Source organism: Panthera onca, chromosome D2, assembly GCF_046562875.1.
Source record: "Panthera onca isolate mPanOnc1 chromosome D2, mPanOnc1 haplotype 2, whole genome shotgun sequence".
NCBI classification, from domain to species: domain Eukaryota; kingdom Metazoa; phylum Chordata; class Mammalia; order Carnivora; family Felidae; genus Panthera; species Panthera onca.
Window position 1 is genome coordinate 48,328,334 of NC_138349.1, and position 9,358 is coordinate 48,337,691.

At 47.1% G+C, this 9,358-nt stretch overlaps 1 pseudogene; it reads right to left on the reverse strand.

Annotated features, from left to right (window-relative positions):
• Positions 1 to 7,481: 7,481 nt before the first annotated feature.
• Positions 7,482 to 8,480, reverse strand: LOC132684653 (HIG1 domain family member 1A, mitochondrial pseudogene; annotated as a pseudogene).
• Between the last annotated feature and the right edge of the window lie 878 nt (positions 8,481 to 9,358).

Sequence of the window (9,358 nt, forward strand, 5' to 3'; positions counted from 1 at the left end):
TGTTCTCGTTTTATTGTCTCCAGAAAATGAAGCCTCAGGCTTCTGCTGAGGTGGAGAACAGACCATCCCCAACCTGTGTAGTGAGGGAGGGAATGTATCTTGGGGTTAAACTTCTTAGAGATCGTGTGTGTGTGTGTGTGTGTGTGTGTGTGTGTGTGTGTAATATATTGAGTTCGTTCCAAAGGGAAAATTTCATTTCTCCTCAATGTTTCCTTTAACATTTTTTTTCTTTTTTATTCATTTTAGAGAGAGAGCACGTGAGTGGGGGAGAGGGGCAGAGGAAGAGAGAGAGAGAGAATCTTAAGCAGGATCCATGCTCAGCGTGGAGACCGTCACAGGGATCGATCCCAGGACCCTGGGATCATGACCTGAGCCAAAATCAAGAGCTGGATGTTCAACCGTCTGAGCCACCCAAGTGCCCCTTCCCCCAGTGTTTTCTATTCTACAAGAATAGCATCTAACATCTTTTTATAGTGTTTGTGGACTTAAATTTTATAAAATTTTTAAAAAATGTTTATTTAATTTTGACAGAGAGAGAGACAGAACATGAGCGGGGAAGGGGCAGAGAGAGAGGGAGACACAGACATGGAAGCAGGCTCCAGGCTCTGAGCTGTCAGCATAGAGCCTGATGTGGGGCTTGAACTCACAGGCCACGAGACCATGCCCTGAGCCAAAGTCGGACGCTCAACCGACTGAGCCACCCAGGCGCCCCATGTGGACTTAAATTTTAAAATCAGAAGTGATGATAAAGGAGTATATGTACTTGACATTAATTTTTAATAACTCCTTAAAATTTTTTTTAACATTTATTTATTTTTGAGAGACAGAGTGGGACAGAGCACAAGTAGAGGAGGGGCAGAGAGAGAGAGAGGGAGACATAGAATCCAAAGCCAGCACAGAGCCCCATGTGGGGCTCGAACTCTTGAACCACGAGATCATGAGCTGATTCGAAGTCTGATGTTAACTGACTGAGCCACCCAGGTGCCCCTAATAACTCCCTTTTAATAACAATATGATGGAATTATTTCTGTCATTCCAAGATAAGACTTTACCAAAAATGTATCCTTTTCTGTCATATGTTCATCCAAAAATCCAGTTTGTGTTACCCTTGATCTGTACTTACAATGAATGAACTTGAACAAAACGCTCCTATCAGAAAACATTTCTATAGTTTTTAGTTGAGTCGACTCTTGGAGTATTCTGGGTTCTAGCTAACATTATCTAGCATTTATTGTTTCCGTGGATTTTAAAAAAAGAAACTTTCTGTTTAGCAGTCGTTTCGCCTTGGTCTCCTTTTGGCTATAACCGTTCTCAGACTTTCCTTGGTTTTGATTATCTTGACAATTTTGAGGCGTACTGGTCAGGTATTTTGTAGACTGTCCTTCAACTGGGATTCTTCTGCTGTCTCTCTAGTGACTAGAAAGGAATTATGTGTTCTTGAGAGGAAGACCACAGAAACACAGCGCCATTTTCATCATGTTTTATCCAGATCACATAGTATCAACACAGCTTATCACTGATGGTGTTAACTTTGCTCACCTGGCTGAGGTGCTCTTGGTCAGGTTTCTCCACCCTAAAGTGGCTCTTTCCACCTTCTCCCATCCCCCATGCTGTGATCTTCGGAAGGAAGTCACCGTGCACAACCCACATTTAAGAACTGGGGAGTTATTGTCCCCCTCCACGAGGGCAGATTTCGACATACGTTGTTTGGAACTCTTCGGTACGGGAGATTTGACTATTCTCTGTTTATTTAGCCATTTAGAGCGGTATGGACCCATGGGCTTTTATTTTATACCTTGAGTTGTAATCCAGAACTGCTTTATTTAGTTGGTCAAATCGTTCCAGCTTTGGCTATTAGGAGCTCTTTCACCTGGTTCCTGTGTCCTTTGACATGCTCCCATCACTGTGCGCGTGTGTGTGTGTGTGTGTGTGTGTGTGTGTGTGTGTAAGAGAGAGAGAGAGAGAGAGAGAGAGAGAGAGAGAGAGAGAGAGAACACTTACTTTTTAGCACTACAAGATGCTCCTGGCTCATCTGTGTTATTTCCTGCCCCAGTTGTAGAATCAGCCATTTCTCTGAAAAGTCCTTGTTCCTTTTACTGGACAGTGTTAGCGACCAGGATCTGGGCGCCGGGTGTGTGCATGGATGTTGGGATGTTGTTGCTCCCAGGTCTGCTCCGCTGATAGAGTAACAAAACCCATCTGTGTGTATACGATGCCATGTGTAGATACATACCTATAAATATTTCTACAGCCATCTGTATGGTATCTACAGAAGCTAAATATCCATTCACACTGCTGTTTCCCACTCAGATCCATTAAGAAATGGATCATTTTAAATACTTTTTATTAAATTTTTTTTAAACATTTATTATTTTTGAGACAGAGAGAGACAGAGCATGAATGGGGGAGGGTCAGAGAGAGGGAGACACAGAATCTGAAACAGGCTCCAGGCTCTGAGCTGTCAGCACAGAGCCCGATGCGGGGCTTGAACTCACGGACCGCGAGATCATGACCTGAGCTGAAGTCGGCCGCTTAACCGACTGAGCCACCCAGGCGCCCCTCTAAATACTTTTTTTTTTTTTTATTTTTATTTTATTTATTTTTTTTTAAATTTTTTTTTTTCAACGTTTTTTATTTATTTTTGGGACAGAGAGAGACAGAGCACGAACGGGGGAGGGGCAGAGAGAGAGGGAGACACAGAATCGGAAACAGGCTCCAGGCTCCGAGCCGTCAGCCCAGAGCCCGACGCGGGGCTCGAACTCACGGACCGCGAGATCGTGACCTGGCTGAAGTCGGACGCTTAACCGACTGCGCCACCCAGGCGCCCCTCTAAATACTTTTTAAACATGTATTTATTTTTGAGAGACAGAGAGAGCATGAGCAGGGGAGGGGCAGAGAGAGAGAGGGAGACACAGAATCCGAAGCAGGCTCCGGGCTCTGAGCTGTCAGCATAGAGCCCAACGCGGGGCTTGAACCCATGAACTGTGAGATCATGACCTGAGCTGAAGTTGGACCCTTAACCGACTGATCCACCCAGGCGCCCGAAGAAATGGATCATTCTAGACTCTTCTCCCTGCTTATTTGTAACCTCCTCCTCCAGCAGCGAGTAAGCCAGTCTCCATCCATCTACCTCAGCACTCAAGTCCGTGTAAGGAACTGTGAGAATGTTTGCCTGTGCTCCAGTGGGGAGGGCTTCGGGCACGACTAGAGCACAGTGATTACGTACGGCTCCTTTTGTCTTTATGATCTGTCATTTCCAGAATTACTTAGGTCAGCACCTTTGGCCCGACCCCTTCAGTCAGGTTCCTTCATGCATGTGTAATGCAGTGAGATCGTTTTGTCACATTCTGCCTTCCGTCCTGGGATCTGATGACCTCCTAGATGATTTTTTTAGAAATCTGCATATGTTAACGTTCATTCCTCGTGTGAATGAGTTTCATGGGTTTTGACAAATCCACCACTACAGGATCATACCGACTAGTTTCGCAGCCCTAGGAGCCCCCCTCCCCTAACCTCCCCCCACCCACTTTACCTATTGAGCCCTCCCCAACTCTCTGCAATCACTGGCCTTTTTACTTCTTCTAGAGTTGTGTTTTTTTTCCAAGATGCCATCTATTTGGAATCACACAGTATGAGGCCTTTTCGGACTGGCTTCTTGCCCTTGGCAGTGTGCGTTTAAGTTTCCACATGTCCTTTCCGAGCTTCATAGCTCCTTTCTTTTCATCACTGAATAATATTCAATCATGTGGATACACCATTTTGTTTGCTTGTTTATCCATTCACCTATGGGAGGGGATCTCGGTGGCTTCCGGTCCAGGACGATTCTGAGCAAAGCTGCCGTAGACGTTTGCACGCAGAGTTTTGTGTGGGCATCCGATTTGCAAATCGGCTGGGTCATTCAACAGACCCGTGACCAATCATTCTTCCTTTTGGCTCCACCTTCACACCCACTTCCAGAGGAAAGGGAAGCTGCCTGTTCTCAAGCTTCCGGGGGTTCCGCGGTATAAACCCACTTGCTTTGGGGCTCTCTACCTGCCCACGTTATCATTCAGCTTTTCGCTGGTGTCCTAAGCCTGTGACACTTTTCCATCAGCTTTCCAGCCTGCACTATGATGTTGCTTCATTCCCCGCTACTTCCCCCATTATTTTCGTGGGTTTCTACCTTCTCGCGATCCGATCGCTGTCATTTTAGTGCGAGGGAGCGAAAGCTCGTGTCAGCGTCCAGCCCACCACCTACAACCGGCAGCGTTCCCCTCCTCTCTCCAAGCCTCCGATTGGATCTCCCTGGGCATGGAGTGGGTGGAACCCATATTTGTCAAGTCATGGCTGCTACCAACTCAGTTACCGGAGAAGACCCCTCTGCTCCAAATCTGTCTCCCAGGGCCCGTCCCCCTGAGGGCATCAGTCCCAGCCGCCACCCTGGCTGATCTCTGCCTTGGGGCTTTGAAGGCCCACATGTGTGGAGAAGGGCGGTATGGCTGGCTTAGCATTCTGAGCCGGAGGCCTCAGAGCAAGGTCACGTCTGGAGAAATGACACCACTGTGGGACAGCAGGGAAGGGACAAAGAAAGCAAGAGCCCCCTGGACACTAAACATGTTGTGCTCTCTGTTTGGCACATCCTCCCTCCTCTCCACAACAAGCAGTGTCTTGCAGTAAGCCTTCTGGGGATGTGATCGAAGTGGTGAGGTTCAGGGTTATAGTCAACAAATTGAATGGTCATTGAATGGAATCACCTCCCTCTGCCCATCCTCTAGTAACCTTGTCCTTTCTCTTTTCGCTCTACCTGGAGTACCTTCTCCCTGGAGAGTCCTTCTACTCCGTGTCCTCATTCACAGCCCGTACTGTTTCCTGAGGACACCCCCGAGTTGTATCTCCAGCCACAGTCCCCTTCCTACAGTCTAGCCGAGCGGCGATGGCTTGCCCTGGGTGTGCCACAGATATCGTAGGTGCGTGTGCTCTGTGCCATACTGTCCCTTTTCAGATCTGAGCCCATCATCTGTTTGTGTTTCTGAAGGATCCCTCCAAGTTTCTGGCTCACTTGTATATTGTCTTTTTGTTTCTGAGAACTGGTTTGTATTTCTTTGTTAGCTTTGAAATGTCTTTGCTATAATTTTTTAGGTCTTTGGTGGGGCAAGACAGCTGTGTGACTTGAAATTGAAAGAACACATTCCTTCTTTCCTGGAGACACCTTCATTTTGGAAGGGGCTCGTGTGTTGCTTCAGCCCCTCAGCCGTCATAAGACGAGTAAAAGTCCGCCTTCTTTGGAAAAGGAGGTTTCCCGGCCTCTTACGACAGCACAGCTCAGGGTCTCACAAACACGTACGAGTTTTTCCTGGAGCTTGTTTTAACTTCCACTTTTTCTCCTGCACCATTAGCTCATCTCTCAGTGGGGTTAAATACAGTTTCCCGGCTCTCTGGTTTCCCCTTTGGAAAATACACAGGAGGTTCTGTTCCCATGGGAAGATATGGGATGAAACTCTGGTTCCTAGGATGACTCTACAGCTATTTCACCAATGACCAGGGGCTTATGCAATGTTCTCACTGTCCCCAGGCCTGTGCCAGTAAATCTGCAGTGTCTGTGGGATAGAAACTCCCAGTCCTGTCATGGAAGCCGCTCAGTGTGACCCTTATTTGGGGGCTGCAGTTGGCGGAGCACCGAGGTGAGGAGCGGAGGCTCTGAAGCCAGAGTGCCTGTGTTCCCATCCGACTCTGCCAGTGCACTTGCTGTGAGACTTCGGGCAAGTTACCCAACCTCTCTGTGCCTCTGTTTCCTTCTCTGGAGAATGGTAAGTGATGGTCATCATGGCGTGTGCCTCGTGGGTTTTCATGACGATTAACCTAATTAGTAAGTGACAAGGGCTTAGAATAGTGCTCAGAAAGTGGTCTGCAGCTGTCCCCTACTCTCCTTACCTCCCGTGTGTCCCAAGATAGAGCCTTCTCTCCAGTCAGACCAGACCACTCCCGGTTTCCGTCCCAACCCTGACCTTCTGTGCGTGCCGTAGAGTCTTCAAGGGCTTTAAGATTAAATCCTACTCTTCCTTCTCCTTTCTCTCTTTCTCCTTCTAGTATCAGTGATAACTACTGTTCATTGAATATTTGCTACATATTGGCTACTTTTCAGGTGTTATTTTTTTTCAAAACTCACCATAATCCTGAAAGGCTAGTAACACCCTCCTATTTTAAGTAATTAATTTATTGATTTACTGGTTTATTTTTTGATGTGCTCACTTACTTTAATAATACTACATTTACCATGTTAGCAACATCTAAATTCAGTTAGATAAGAAAATGTCACAAGTGCAATAAAGCATTTTAGAGTACGCCAAAATTTGTGTATAATATCTGACCAAACCACCTTGCTGATAAATCACTAATCACTTCAGTTATAGGTAATTTGCTAACATTTATGATTCTTACGAAGAAAAATAAACAAAGCTCATACATTTAAAAAGTGTTTTTCAGGGTGCCTGTGGCTCAGTGGGTTAAGCGTCCGACTTCAGCTTAGGTCATGATCTCACAGTTTGTGGGTTCGAGCCCCAAGTTGGGCTGTATGCGGACAGCTCGGAGCCTGGAGCCTGCTTCAGGTTCTGTGTCTCCCTCGCTCTCTGCCCCTCCCCCGTTCACGCTCCCTCCCTCCCTCCCTCTCTCCCTCTCTCTCTATCAAAAATGAATACACATTAAAAATGAATTTAAAAAGTGTTTTTCATTTACCTTTGCCTTAGTACTTAAAATACACATTTCTATTTCAAGGTGATATTGAACATTTTTTTCTAATACAACAGCAGCACAAATACAATTCTGCAATTACATAAAAAACTAAACTAGGACCCATACTTAAGTTATTCTCACGTTTACGCATGATTCTGAAATAAATACTACTTCTAAGCAGCTGTTATCAGCTTTTTAGGTTTGGTTTAAACACACACACACACACACACACACACACACACACATTTTCGGTTGTGGAGAAGCTTATAATGTTATATTCCAAGCACTGCTCTGAAAGGATTCTTTAAGAGCCAACCAGCCCTAAAAACTGAAGTACTCGGTCAGTCTGCAACACAGGCAGAAAAATGTTAAATTAAACAGGATTCCTACATAACCTCAAAAGCATGTGATGATTTGCAGCAACTGGGAGGACTTCAAGATTGGCAGATTGTCCTCTTTACACTTAATTTCAGCAGGAGAGTTTAAGAAAGTGCATGTGTTACTACTGTCATGTATATTTAAAAGTGACATGTTTCTTTTGTGCTAATTTGACTCGCCTGAATGACCTATCTAGTTAACTAGTCACTAGTAAGTTGGTCACCAAGCAAATCAAGCCTGCAAGAAAGGAAGCCAATATTTAAATTATCATGTTATTGTCTGACCCGTTCAAATGATTTACGTTTTTAATTTTTATTTTTTCTAAATGTTTTAATGTTTATTTATTTCTGAGACAGAGAGAGACAGAGCATGAGTGGAGGAGGGGCAGAGAGAGGGAGACACAGAATCAGAAGCAGGCTCCAGGCTCTGAGCTGTCAGCACAGAGCCTGACGCGGGGCTCGAACGCACCAACCGGGAGACCATGATCCGAGCCAAAGTCGGACGCCCAGCCGACTGGGCCACCCAGGCGCCCCTCAAATGAGTTATTTTCAACATAAACATATAAATGCCACATGAGATGTCTAAAGCAAGCACCACCAACGAAATCAAGACAGAGTCTCTTCTTCTAAGGCTTAGGCTTTGCCCAGAATTCCTTATACATGGACTAGCCTGTACCAAGAGTCACTATGCCACAACCAAGCCTTGGACTGCCACATGCATGTGCATCAGATGAACAGCCGTTTTAGTATTTCCCCTGCTCTTAAATTTATATAGCCCATAGCAACAACTTTTGCAACCCCGCCATTCCAGTGGGACAAACAGTGCCTTTCTAGCTTTCTCGGAGAAGTTTAGATTTTAGGTCCCTGATCTTCATCATATGAAGAAAGAGAAACATCTGTGCCGGTTGACAAGGTGACTGAAGAATCTTCCTAGAATGACAGGACCTCTCAGAGCTCCAACCGGTTTCTGACTCTTGCCCGAGCACGGCCTCCAAGCCTGCTTCTCCTCCAGCACCCTCCTGTTTTATAGACGAAGAAGCAAGCCTTGCAGAGGACAAGGGAGTGGCTGTGCTATGTGGCCGAGCTGAGAGGCCCATGTGGCTCTGTCCTCCACGGCATGCTCTCTCCGTCTCATCCGGCATTCCCTGTCCGCCATCCCCACCTGCGAGGCCGTGCCTGGGGCTCTCCGTGTTGTGAATTATGTAGGTCACGACGCTCTTGGGTGCAAACGACAGAAACCCCAACTCCAGCCGGTTTAAACTAGAAAGAACATGTGCAGGTCACAGAAATGAAATGTCTAGAGGAAAGGCAGACTTCGCTCAAGGAGGGATCCCACAGCTCATTGATGCCCGCAGGGACCCACTTTTCTTCGTTCTCCTGCCCCTCCTTCTTCATGGTCCTGGTCTTAAACTAACACTGGCTCTCATGAGGTCTCAGGAGGGCCGTCAGCAGCAGTCCAGGTACTTATGGGGTAGATTTCCCCCGGATCCTGAGAAGAGGGTGTTAGATGAAGTAGTTTATTTGGGAAGTGATTCCAGGAAACTGGAGCAGGAAGATGGCAAAACTAAGATAGGGAAGGGAAAGAACCCATAAAGGGTTTTCTAGAAAAGTAACTTTAGAGGGCTGGAGTGCAGGCCCACTGAGGAATTTGGGGGAACGGTGAAGAACCATGTACAGAGTTATCCCCGAGTGGCCCTGGTCCTCCCGGCCTGCCCCGGGAGCAGGCAGAGTAGGCTCCAGCAGCCAAAAAAAGAAGCCTCAGGCCAAAACCAAACCAGACCGAAACAAGCAAGAGCTGGCAATTGGGAATGGGACAGGGAGGGGACACGGGGAGGGCGCTGAGTGTATCTGTCACCCCAAGAGTGTGCTTCCTCAGTCATGTCCCTGGGAGGGAGCGGCCCTTTCCACAGCTGGCACCCCGTGGTCCTGGAGTGCACTCGGGTTTGTCCTGCTGGGCCCCCATGCCCACACCTGAACCTGAACCTGCGCCCGGGAGAATACTCCATCCCGATGGCCTTTGTCTTCACTTACTGCCCACCCGGCAACCTGTCATTGTGGCAAGAGATGGAGTCACGCTGATTGGCTGAGGTGAAGCAGGGTCTCCCCCCTCAGGGCTGGGGAGGGGCCAGTTCCACCAGAACAGAATGGCAGCTGTTCTGGAAAGCTGGGAGGGAGGGAGGATGCTGGGGAGCAAACGACAAAGTTCATCACATGAGTATTCTCTAGAACAAAAGGAATGGAACGGAAATCAAGCTTGGAAGGGGAGGAGTAAA